This window comes from Scomber japonicus, chromosome 11 (assembly GCF_027409825.1).
Source record: "Scomber japonicus isolate fScoJap1 chromosome 11, fScoJap1.pri, whole genome shotgun sequence".
Lineage (NCBI taxonomy): Eukaryota > Metazoa > Chordata > Actinopteri > Scombriformes > Scombridae > Scomber > Scomber japonicus.
In genome coordinates this window covers 24,054,455-24,068,060 of record NC_070588.1, presented here as the reverse complement: position 1 = coordinate 24,068,060, position 13,606 = coordinate 24,054,455, and the positions used below count along the sequence as shown (strand labels likewise).

The 13,606-nt window shown below is 39.5% G+C and overlaps 1 long non-coding RNA gene across 1 annotated transcript; it reads left to right on the top strand.

The window, feature by feature from the left end:
- Window positions 1-306: 306 nt before the first annotated feature.
- Window positions 307-5,129, top strand: LOC128368465 (uncharacterized). The gene is made up of 3 exons (XR_008321962.1): window positions 307-430; window positions 3,041-3,186; window positions 5,041-5,129. It is a non-coding gene; the product is annotated as an uncharacterized LOC128368465 (long non-coding RNA).
- Window positions 5,130-13,606: the final 8,477 nt, after the last annotated feature.

Below are 13,606 nucleotides of genomic sequence, written 5' to 3'. Positions count from 1 at the left end.
TTCAGTGTCTCCGTTAGCGCCAGCCGACGTCTCCTGGTGCCAAGTCTCCCTGCGGCTAACAGCTCAGACGAACACTGGGCACCAAAACATGTCTGATGTCTGGAGTAGGCTGAATAGACCCCTAATACCAGGTTGAGTATCATATAAAAGATCAGACTCCCAGGCAGACTTAAACTCGCTAATGCTTTTGACACGACACGCATACACAGGCTTGTAGGCACACCTGTACAAACACACACAATGAGCACACATGCACATGGACTTACAGAGGTCAGCAGTCAAAACTAGATGTTCAGCCAAAGACCACAGAGAAATTGTACCATGGATCCCGTAAAAAAAGGTTTTTATTACCGAAGACACTGGCAGCAAGGGACTCAGGAATTCGATGCTTTAATATAAGCCATATCTTTCTTCTCAAGCAGTAATGAAGGTAAATGTTTTAGAAAATTGTTCCATACTTAGTTTTAAATGGTTTTGCTTAACCACATGAGCAAATTATCAGACTCTTAACAAATGAGTGCGGTTTATAAAGTACACTAACAAGCTGAAAACTAGTACATTGTTTGTTGTTTTGTGTGTGGGGTGTGTGTGTGCATGTGTGTGCATTCATTTTCATTTAAACTGTTGTAATAGCTACTGAAGACGGGAACATTGTTTACCTTCCTCTTTCTTTTCTGTGGAACATAACACTTAAAAATAATCATTCATCAGTCATTTTAGAGTATAAGATGAGAAATAGTGAGTGGTAATTATAAGACAACAATGTGTTTCTTGGAATGTAATCACAATACAGACATCCAGCCAACTCATGTGGAATGAGTGCAATGATCTTGGCTGTGTGTGTGTTGGGTATATGTTGCAGTGAGAGCATGTTGCGTGTGAGTGTATTATAGCCTCGCTCAATTAATGTCAAAATGCTTTGGAATGAATCAGATAATAAATTGCAACATTTGGCAATCACATATCTCTTATCTAAACAAACCTTCAAGGCTTTCACTGCAAGAGTGTGCCTTATAAATTAAGTTTCTAAAGTGAATATAAATAAAAATGTATTTGCCAACTTACTGTATGAATCTAGAAAAATGATTGATAGACATCAGAAAAGCCTGAATTACTTTAGTGCCAGGTTCCAGTTATCTGTCTGAGAAAGCCTTGTTGTAATGTATTGTGCAGATTTTGATTATACACTTTTTGCTCACCTGATTTTGAAATTAGAGGAAGTTAGTGAATAGAAGATTGAGTCTTTATAGTCTGATAAGGAACAAAAACGCCGCTATATGAAAGATGGTTCTTTTAGATTCTGCTTAACCTTGTGGTCCTCGGATAAGCGATGAAAAAGAAGGTCGGCACAGTTTTCATTTAGAGGTACATCAGAGCGCCGCATTCATAAGCGTCATGGTGCCAGGGATGTGCAGTCACTTTGGCAGCTTGACTGGCAGAGAGGCACGCAGGTTAGAGATTGCGTGACTCTTCTCTCCACAGTCATCTGAATGCAAGGTTAAGGCTGTTGTTATCTCAGTTTGAACCTCAAATACCACCTGCTGCTCCTCACACCAAAACCTCAAATACCTGTCAAGTCTGAGAAGGGTTTCTTATTTAACAGAGGACACGCTGTCTGACAGTGGTACGTGAAAATGCTTCCTAAAGGATAGGTTCAGACATATACAGCTCAATACTCACATGCCCATATGTACAGTGAGAAAATTACTAGTTTAACTCCTGTCCATACTGGTGGAGAAGTGAACTGGTGTCCCTCCCTCACACAACTACAAAGACAGAGATGGGAACAAAATCCACAAAAATAAGACTTCCTGTACTACTATCCAAAGTGGTACAGGGAGATGAATCCTACTTCATGTAGAGATGTAAATAGGAATCTCGTCTCAAACATGTCATCTCACATTTTCAGGTCAGTCATTGATCTGAGTCTTAGTCTTAGAGACACAACACAAGATGCAGCTGCTGCCTGGATTCATTAACAGGACTTTGAAGAAGTACAGCATCAGACCCTAATGCAATAAGATGTGCGTGAGAGAAAAAGAAGAGGAGGGTGAGTATAACTGAATAATCATTATCAGTTGTAGAAGTAGTCGTAATAAGGGCTCAAAAATTCTCTTTCGTGTTTGTCTGATATCTCTCGTGTAAACATGAAGCACATTTCAGCAATCATAGCTGAGAAATTAGGACATGGTAAATACCTATGAAGGGACTGGTTGTTGGTGGAAAGTATGTAAGACGCTGCTGCTTTATATTTTCTACAAAACACAGACTTAATCCAAAACATTCAAGCTACGCTTTCCCAATTGTCCCAACTCTAAATACTTTGTCATGTCTTTGACACTGACACAACAGAGCCATTGTGGAGCAGAGAGGCAGACAGTCTGCGTTGTACTAATGTTGACATTTCACAGAGACAACAGCAGTGTTACTGGTATACAGAGGGATCAAACGCCCACAAAGTCCCTTCATCACAGACAGCAACTTTCTCACACAATTACACACACAATTAAACAGCAGCAGAAACATATTACATTGTTGAATGCAAAATTGATATGTAAATGTGTGCATACAAAAAAGAGGATGTGAAGAAAATCAGAAATGTAATATAAAGTATCATACTGTACATTAAGGTTTCTAAAGTTAGTATTATTTGAATACTCATAGTTAAACTACTCTCCCCACTTCTATAGAAAAGTGGTCAGCATGGGTGGTCCTCGCTGCCAATATTAGAGCACTTATGAAACAGCAAAAGACAAAGTGCATGATGGGGAAAATTGGGGGGAAGCTATTTTCAGGCCTCGAACCAAGTAAGACAAAAGTCTCTAACTAGCTGACAATCGTTTGAGATTGCTCAAGCACCGTGCTAAATGATTTGCAGTGGATCCAGTTCAGCTATCCCCTCAAGGTCCTCATTTTTGCATAACGTAGCAGCTCTAGTTTGAATGGGAAGATTCTTGAGGATGGATTTCATGGAGTGGCACCAGTGAGTGGGTTATTCCCATTCTCAGTCATTTCCTGGCCTTTCATCCCTCTCTTCCAGGCATCCATCTCCTTAAAGAATGCAGTCTGGAGCTGATGGTCTGCTGAGATGAGAAGGACTCAACACTGAAGCACACAGATAGGAGGGGGTAGCAGCAGAAAATGTGTTCTATTTCCAGGACGAGGAGCGATCAACAGCTTTAATAGGTAAGGCTTAGAGTATTTGGTACCAAAAAGATACAAAAATCACCTTAAGTATTTGTAATGTCTTGATAAAAAGGAACATTTTAGGAAGAAAGGGTGATGTGCAATAAACATGTGGACAGGAAACATAATAGTCAGGGTAGAACAAACACATGAGCCTAAACAGTGTCTCACAAAAGTAAGGTTCTGATCATGAATGAGGAAATATTTTGAAAGTGTGTTTCACCACAATAAAAGCTCTTAAATCAGGTCCAAGAATTGTAGCATATTGAAAACTGAAGTTTTCAACATGCTGTCTACACAGTTCTGAGTCTCTTTCCAACGACATCTGTATCTGACTCAAATCTTGGTGAACTAATATGCCAGTTCCACAGCTGGTTTGGCAAATGAGAGCTATGAGAACTGTTTAATAATGGGACGGCATGTTGTGGACTGACAGATGGAGGAGAGGCGGAGGATGATTCTGGCTGAGTCTGCCGCTTTATGCTCAATAAATGGCACAGATGGCCATGATCACTTGCTAAAACTCAAGCAAGAGACACACAAAGATGGTCTCAAAATAGGTCTGAAAACATTTAAAACTGAAATGTCTTGACTGATCTACTTACTGTCTTTTGATCAAGTTTTAGAATGGTAACATTATGCTAGTAATTGCTAATATTTGGACTGTATGAATAGAAAAACATTTTTTTAGCAGCTTGGCCTCAGCAGCATCCATATGTTGCTGATTGGTTGGGCTATTACGATCCAAACTAAAATATTTAAACAACTTTTGGAAAGATTGAGACAATTTTGTGCAGACATGGATGACTTCCAGAAAATGAATCCTACTGATATTGACTTTTCCTCTAGTGTCACCATGAGAATGACAATTGTTTTTTTAGTAAATTATCTGAATAACTATTGAATAGATTGTCATTTTGTTTCAGACATCCATGTCCCACTACAGGATGTACTGTAACAAGTTAGGAGATCTCTGCTTTCGACCAAGGTCCATCATCATCAGGTCCAAGTCCAAAATGACAGAAAGGACATTCTCATCAGGCTCATCAGTAGCAATAGCAGTAGTTAGCATATGTCAGCATGCTAAGAGGCTAAACTAAGATGGTGAATGTGAACATTATACCATTATACTTGAAATGAGCATGTTAGCAGTATCAGTGTGATCACAGCATTTAGCTCAAAACAACACAGTGCCTCACAGAGCTGCTAGCATGGCAGTTTATTCTCTACAACCTGCAGAATGCAGTAGCTTGAAGCATTTGCTTTTCTATTTGAGCAAAGGTTTTGCAACACCCTGGTCTTTAGAGACCATGAGCTAAATTTAATCTGCAGAATCAACAGAACCTGAACTATATGTGTAAAACCTACAAAAACAAACCTGGAAAGGGTATACACGATACACATGCGTGTACAGTAATGTGTTGAAAACAAACACAAGGCTATACATAGAAAAAGGTTATTTCTCCCCATTGTGAGTTGAAACAGGCCTGTGTCCAAAAAGCTCTCAGTACTTTTTGAAAAAGCCCTCCTTGTTTTGAATGGGCAAAGGAATTTGGGTGTTCTGCTTGTATCATAAAGAGACCCTGTGACCCGAAAAACCTGAACCCTGTGCAGAAAACGACACATTAGAGAAGTATGACTTGACTTTTCTCATTGCTCCAGTATATTCCAGTGATGACGTGCATTTGTGCTGTCACACTATTTCACGAAGGATATCAACGTAACTATTCTCTTGAATTGTTAACCAAACATTAATAGTCTTAGCACATTTTCTGCAGAGTTTTTTCCTATGGCAGTGACATCATGAATATCTATGGTTAATGTGACTAACAGACTTCCTGCTTTTACGAGCAGACATCCTGCAACCTCAAGAATCCCAGTCCCATGGCCTCCGAGCCCCAGCTGAGACAGAGCTGAATCAGCCGACTGCCACTTGCCTCCCAGTGTTTCCACTAACGTCACAATACATACACAACTCTCAGACAGACAGATGTGGGAGAGTGAAGTGAACTATTACAGCATCTTAAAGCTATGAAGTGCTACTGAACACTCATGAAAGCTACCAATTGTTGCCTGAAACACTGCAGTGAGCCACAGATCAAGAATCAGAGACCTGATGTTGCAACTCCAACTGCTCAGATAATTTCATCTCTACAGTAATAATCTGAGTGGGAGTGCAGTTCTGTTGAAGAAATTGTTAATAATTATCCTCCAAAAAAGCAATAACAGGTCAAGAAGGAAAATTGTGTTTGCTTTTATCTTTCAAGTCCCCCTAGACTCAAAAAAATGTTTTCTTACCCTTACTTAAGTTTGATGTTTGAGCTTCACTGTGCAGAATGATGCATGTGAAAGTGGAAAGTTTCTCTCTGATCAATGAAAATCTGATTTTAAAGGGCAAGCTTACAATTATAATTTATGATATCACAACTACATTTGGAGCCAATTCTGGTCCAATATACAGTTTTCACAATGGTGATATGGAAACCTGAAGCCTACTTACTGTGAGCCTATTATCTTGGCTGTTGTTCATCACTTCTGGGAATCATAAAGTACAAGACAAACAATACAGTTCACAGGACATGACTTAAATGAATATTCCAACGTATTCAGGATCTAGTTGTAAAAGATAGGAGCAGTAGGAGTTCAATTTTCTGAAGTAAATAAAGAAGTAGCTTTATTGTGTATTCAGCCTTTAAACTGTATGGTTAAGTCACTGCTATGCTAGGCTAAGCTCAAGCTAGGTTATTGTTTATTTTGTTAACACTTGTTCTTCACATACCAACAATATGTTAACATTTTCTTGAGAAGGCCTCCTTGTGGTTGCGTGATAAATGACTGAAGCTGCTTTATTATAATATTGTATATGCATTTAATGTACTGACATAAAGACACATTAGAACATTGTATTAAATTTGTTTTTATTGCTGTGACTGCCATTTTAAACTGTATTGCACTTTTCATCTGTTTCATCTTTATCACAGTCTGTTCATGAGGGTTTTTATTTTTGTATATTCAAATCTCTCTTGAAAATTATATTATATCTCAATGGGATTTCCTGAATAAATAAAGGTTAAATAAATTAATAAAATAATAACTTTTTCAAAAACAGCTAGGATGAGTAGCTGAAACCGGTCCAGAGGTCACATCCTCATAGACTCTTTCTTATCTAAATTACACACAGACACAGGTCTTGTCCTGCATCTTTGCTTGTTGAATGAGCCACCAAAAATACATTCACATGGGAAAAGTGCACCACTGATGTTTGTTGATAATGTTAATGTTTTTTTATGCTTCCTTTGAATAATAACAAGCTATTGCAAAAAAAAAAAAAAAAAAAAAAAAAAAATAGAAAACACATTTGACATTATTTCTGTGATTTGAGTTTGACATTTAAGTATCAACTACACACAGTTTTGCAACTCTGGACCAAAAATAGTTGGCCCTATGTTGTGTTAGGAAGAAACAAGACAACCTGTAAATGAGTGGGTTTGGATGTAACTGGATTTTGGGGGTTAATTTGTTGTGTGTGTGTGTGTTTTTGTCACTTTTTATTGAAGCTAGTTGTTTTCTTTGTTCCCTGTGTTTTTACAAAGCCAGAACATGACATAACTACCAGTGACCTGAGTGCACAGAAATGAATTTGATCTTTTTTTCACATTCTTGGTAAAATAGTGAATAATAGAAATGTCCAAAATGTTAAAGCATTTCTTGAACAATGAGACATTGCAACATGAGAGCCTTTCCTGCTTACCTACCACAATATTTTCTGGGCTGTTTGTTTTTCTTGAAATAGTTGAGCAAGCATAGCACCCACACAAACCTGAACTTACCGAAAGCTTTCAGCATTGGCAAATACAGGGAGCACCAGCTTTTTGAAGATTGTTTTCTTTTCACAGACAAAATCACCACAGGAACGTACTGCTGAGATGTAGAAGTCAGAACGTGTTCAAAATAAAGATGTGAAGAGCCACACAGAGAGAAATAAAATGTCTGCAGTATAGATGCGTACAAAGTTATAAATTAAACTCACGTACATGCACCCTCACCGCAGACACACAAGGGCAATACATTCATACATAATTAATAATATACATTGCTGATCCCTGCAGGTAAATCCTCTCTTCACTTGCTCAGAGTGAGGTCATAGTTATTGAACTATTGCCCATCATATAAAGTGTGTTGTATCCCCTTGATTTGATGGTTGGTTTGATCATTGAATCTGCATGTTGTTGTGTAAATGCTGCTGAAATCTGGTATATATCAGGTTTTGTTTCCACATACTTTTGTCTGTTCGTGTGTGCATGTGTTTTAAAGCAGATGCATGTGTGAGTTAAATATCCAATACCGCCATCTATTGGCCATAATAAGCAAACACATTGCTGGGCTTTGACTCAATTACTGCAGTCATTGTAGGTACAGCTTCAGTTTGACCTCGGTCAGACAAACTCCTAATGACCATTTGTTAAATACTATGAGTAGCCTGCCGCCTCTTGGTGATACTAAGAATTAAACTCCTGCTGCATGGTATGTATTGAATTTAATGCCATGTGGACAGAAGAGGGAGCTATTACTCCAGTAATTCCTTATTGACCTGGAGTGACCTGTCAAATAACTGCTAGGCTCATCCGGAGGACCTTCTCAAATCCAAACCTGGGTAATTATTATACAAAGGGTATCATTTGAAGATAATTTCTAGATATTCCTTCAGCTGCATTTGACTGTATCCAATGTGAATTTGCTTAATTAATGGGGCTGTATGATTGAGTTTGATTTAATAGTTATGACCGGGTCAACAAAGCTTTTAAAGACAAATGCAAATCATTCCACACTCCACAAAAGATCTTTTCCTTGTTCGAGCTTGTTTGCTGTAGGCAGGGGTTTTTTTTTGTATGCAACCATCTCTGCTCCAGTACAGGTCCATGAGAGTTTGTACAGTGGAAGAAATAAATTAGTCATGCTTCAAAGACCTGTTTTTTCAGTTGTTCAGCAATTTAGTGGACTATGGTTTATAATTTTCCATGTCCATGAGAGAGCTCTTCAGTCGGCTGAAAGCGGAAAGCTTTTGTACAAATAAATCAGCAAGAAGAAGATGGATATGGTTCGAAAAAGACCACATAGAGGTTCTGTGATGGCAGTTCTCAACCGTTTCTGCGGTAAAATTAAGAGATTTTCATGCAACACCAGAACTATTAAATTTTCTGTATATTTAATGTGTTCATAGAGAGGCAGAAAACAGAAAATGAAGAGAACATACATTTGAATAAAACATATGATACAGCAATCAATTTTTTTGAGTAGATGAGCATTTATTCCTGTCAGATAAATGTTCATTTTGGGTCTAGCATACCTGGGTGGTCCCAGCCCCTGGACTCTTGACAATCTACACAGCTCAGGAGCATTAAATGGAAATATTCTTTGTCTTATCTATACCTCTTTAAAGCTGCTTCGACAGGATGAAACATGACAGATTACACTGGTGCATTTTTACTTGATCCCTCTCAGATGTGTTTGGTACAACTGAATTTTGACTCTCTTAAACCGATGAAAAGGTTCTGTTTTAGGGTTGAAAATATATATATATATATATATGCACACCAGTTTTATTCTCAGCTAAGTATTTTAGGTGAAGGTATGAGTGGCTGTGAGGTAACACAGAAAACAAAGATGTTAGAGAGGGAAGGATAAAATTCATCCACCGTGTCTGTTTAAGATTTATTTGTTTCAGTCAGTGTCTCTGTTCCCCCTGTACCCCTGCATTCCCCAGCTCTCCCCTCTGTTGCCTCTCCAGCCGCCCTCCGCCCCTCCTTTTTCCTGAGGGGCCTGCAGTCAACTTTGACCTGCACAAAGAGCTTGTTAAATGTCTGTGTAATCCCTGTGTCTGTGCTTGCAAGTTTTTTTTTGCCAGTGCCATGTCCGTGTGTGCATGTGTGTAATCCTCAGGTCGGTCACTCAGGAGACATCTTGTCTTGACCCATCAGATCAACCTGATTGATCACCCCACCTATAGGTCTAAATCACTCAACAACAAGCTTTTCCTAAAGCCTGGGGCAACCTCCTTCAGCTAGATCAATACTCTCAACAAATCTCTCCTTGCAAAGGTTTTCCCATTTGAAATATAGCACCCTGGGGGGTTTACAGGAAGATGAAAAAGTCCAAGTCCAAGTTTCTAGGAGTGCCAACTGTAGCGGCCCCTTTGAATAAAGACAGATGATCCAAAGCGGTCTGACACTGAGTCAGTGAGATCCATGTCTGTCTCTTCCTCTCAACCCTGGTGCTCACCTCAGCATGGAATGCAAAGGAATGCTCTTCGCTTCTCATGGCTAACAACCCAGGATATGAATCAACTCGCCCATAAGAGGATGGAGAAAGTGTGTGCATGTGAGCACATTGGTGAGCAGAAATAGAAAATAGTTCTGGTGTTGATAGTCATCATTTGAATGAGGACAGTGTTTATGGTATAGCAGAAGTATGTGGTGGAACTGTTCAAATACACTTGTTTGTGCAGGCAGCGCAGATACATGTTGAGGTGCATGAGTACTTTGTGCATTAGCCACACAGATCAAGATGTGGGTTTGAAGATGGTGGAGGCTGGTGGTGCTGTTATTTAGTTATTGCGCATTTTAACACAGAGTTATAAACAATTATTTCAACTAAAATCTGGCAGTAGCATGAGAATTAGTGTCAGCTTCCACTCGGTATTATCTCTGAAGGAATCATATCTTGAGGATCATGCATTCAGTGAGCCTGTACACTGTGCATTGACAGTAACTAACTATATAACTATTTTATGAGTATGTTTGTCCATCCTTCTTAATTTCCTTGTTGCTGTTAAATACCATATATGGTCAGCCAACCTACCCTGTATAAATAATGTTTTATTTTTGGTTGAATTAATGATTCCAAACAAATTGCAACTAAATAATTTATTTATTATTAGTAATACTGATTTCAACCATATTACCCAGCCAGTAAGAAAAAATATTTATGTCTTAATATATTAAAAAGAAAAAAAAAGCTACTAGATAAAGAAAATACTTTCTCAAAAATCTTAGTAAAGAAATATTTTCAGGTTGAACAATATAAACTAACTTCACACATTTCTGTGATCTTTATTCTGGTCAAAAACCTGTGCACATGAACTGGAAAAATCACAATGAGATGGTCTTCACTTTCACTAACTGTTTTGTTCCTGTCGTCAGCTTTATGTGAACTTCAACGGATCCAAAGATTGTCTCTGTGTTGATGGGAGTGGGTGGTCCATTTTGACAAGATTCTCATGGTTCCCATAGGATTTAGTGGCCTGACAGACAGAAACTGACAACCTCTAGTTAGTTTACAACCAGATCTGTGTGTTCTGCATTTACCCTAAGGCCACATACCAAGGTGTGTGTGTGTGTGTGTGTGTGTGTGTGTGTGTGTGTGTGTGTGTGTGTGTGTGCCTGTGAGCTGTGGGGGTTTCTGCCAGACTAATGTTATCTAAACTACCCCAACAAGCCTTTTGTTTTGAATGGGAAGGATCTAGATAGGATCACCTTAGTGAATACATTATCACCCATCTGTACCCATCCTTATTCTCATTGTATAAGGAAGGAATGCAGGGTGGTGCTGTGTTGTCCCCTGGCTGTGCCTCAGAGGATAATACTCATTACTGTCTGACACACAGCTACAGATCTAAGCATGGGCTTTCAAGCTACTTTCACCAGCCAACAAGGGTGCTGTTATTTTGACAGATACCTGTTATGCACAAATGGGTTTTCTGCAGGATGGGATGCTCGAATTCAAAATACATTAGCACTCAGAGCACGTACATGTGCACACGTACGTGCAGGCACACACGCAGGTTGTGAGATGAAGCCTTTATGAACTGCAACCAAGCACCCCGAGTCAAAGGTCAAGCTACTGATTTGGCCTACGCTCCACCCTATCCACACATGGAGCCCTCCCCGCTCGCCACGCTTCAGAGGGAGAGTACTGAACATATCATGACCTGACAGCCCCATTCACCACCACAGGGATAAATACACAGGGTGCATGGGAGATGACCCCGCCCCAATATTTTCTCCATGGTCACTCTCCTCGCCCTTCACAAAAGATTTTGCTTTGCTGAAGACGATTGGAACAAATCTTTAAACCTTTTCCGTTTTCCTTTTCCCCACATCTCGCCTTTCTTTCCTTCCTTCATCTCCCCCTCTTTACCCCCTTGTTTGTCCCCCCCTCCTGCCCATAGCTGGTGGAATCCCAGCCCCATCCACCTAAGTGTCACTGAAGAATGTTCCATCATTTAAACGGGGGAGAATGCTCCGCTAATATATAACCAATTACACTGGTCACATTTCCTGTGTCTCCTTTGAGCTCTCTGCAGGCTCAAAGTGCCAATCAGGCCTGGAATGCCAGAACATGGCTCTTATTTGCCAGGGGTCAGCGCACCAGTAACCTCACATTCTAAAGGACCATTGTTCCCATGGCCAGAAAACTCAGAGAGGCACACATACACATCCAGGGTGAAAGACACACACACAAACCCTAGCCCCTAGAGGCCCCACATCAAGGGCCCGCTCTGTTTAAACAGCATCCGCCTGCACAGCCACCCGCCATGAAAGGGATTAAACAAGGTGTGTGTGCATGTGTGTGCTTATATATGTATGTACACTGCAAAAAATGTCTATGTTAATAACTTATGAGTCAGGTATTGAGCACATTTTAAAAATTTTACCTTGAAGGATGATATAATTTGCTTCCAAGTAAATCAGCTTTCAACAACTAGTAGGAATGGTGTCATGTTACCACGTTATGTTAGGTTAGTAATCATTTATATATCGGTGCTTGTTTCAAAAACTTGTCTGAATAAATGTAATGTTTGTCGTTTGTGCTAAGTAATATTTAGATTACTAGTACATGCATGCTCGTGTGTGTGTGTGTGTGTGTGTGTGTGTGTGTGAGGCAGAGACTCTACTCAAAGACTGTACAGCAGAGACTTCGTACTCAAACTTCCCGTGCACAAAGCATGGCAACAGAGCAAGGATGCTTTAAAATACATGTTGCCTTCATTATGTTTTCAAGAGCAGGAAACAATATGACTCACTGTGGATGAGCTATTGTCAAAGCAGTATGTGTAAATGCTCTACAATCTCAGTGTTTCTCCTAGCCGTGCCTCTCTGTGTGCGGCTGAATCTTAACTGTACATGCAAGGGGATGTCGTTGATGTACGTAAGTATGTGGACACCGAAATGTTACACCTAAATGTGACTGTGAAACATCTCATTCCAAAACCATAATGTCAGCTTCCTGTCTTTTGGGAAGCTTTTCCAGATTTTGGAACATGGCTGTAGCATCAGTGAGGTTGGGCAATGAGGCTGGGTTCACAAGTCATGCTGAGGTTCAGTGGGCATGAGATCAGGGCTGTCTATGAGCCAGTCAGGTTCTTTAACAAGAGACTGTTTCTTTATGGACTTACATCTGTGCAAGGTGGAACTGTCATGCTGAAACAGGAAGTTACCAAAAACCTGGGAACAAAATATTGTCTAAATTATATTTATATGTTGTAGCATACTTACAAGTATTGTATATATATCCACAGCCCAATATACAGGATGTTATTCCTCCATAGACCTCCATTGTTGTCACAAAATACTTTTGGATATATTAGTTTGTTTAGAAATCGCTCCAGAGAAACAACAGCAATCACATTATCAGTCTATGGAGAGTAGGGCCTCAGGTATAAGGTATTGTAAGCAGGTATCTTTCCACATCATTCAACTTGTATGAAACACTCTGAAGAAATTCCATTTTCCCCCCCTCAGATCTCTTATAATGCTGTTGATGGCTGGAGTTACAAGTTACATCATGTTAGTGTCCATTGTTGATCTCAGTCTCTCCCTCTCAGCATCATTGTTGTGTTTCCCCCTCTGAATACTCATAATTTATCACACCCTACCCTTTCTTCTTGTGCATCAGACATATATTCAAACCTGTTGTATCAATCAGACTATGACCAAGACTTAATACATTTCAAAAAGAATTTCAGTACAAAGTCAAGAGGTTATGACATGTGAAGCTCTGTCAACAGAGTCATATCTGCCTCTGCCTTTCACACAATTTCTGTCTAGAGACTAAAGACATGGCCACTGTTATTACTGTTTGGAGTCATTTCCAAACAAACTATTGTGCCCAAACTCTCTGTAATGAAGGAACATGTCACTCAGTGCAAAGGTGTGGCTAACTGACACGTTTTAATCGTTTTTGGACAAGAATGGAGGTCGGCAGTACACAGCTAAAACATTTGACCCTATAATTTATACTATAATACACCATGAGGTCAATGATCTAGATAAGGCATTGTGTTTCTTTCTTGTCTAATAGATTTAAATGATACATGCAGCACTTTTATTGTCTTAACTCAAGGCCAACTTATTAGCTTTTT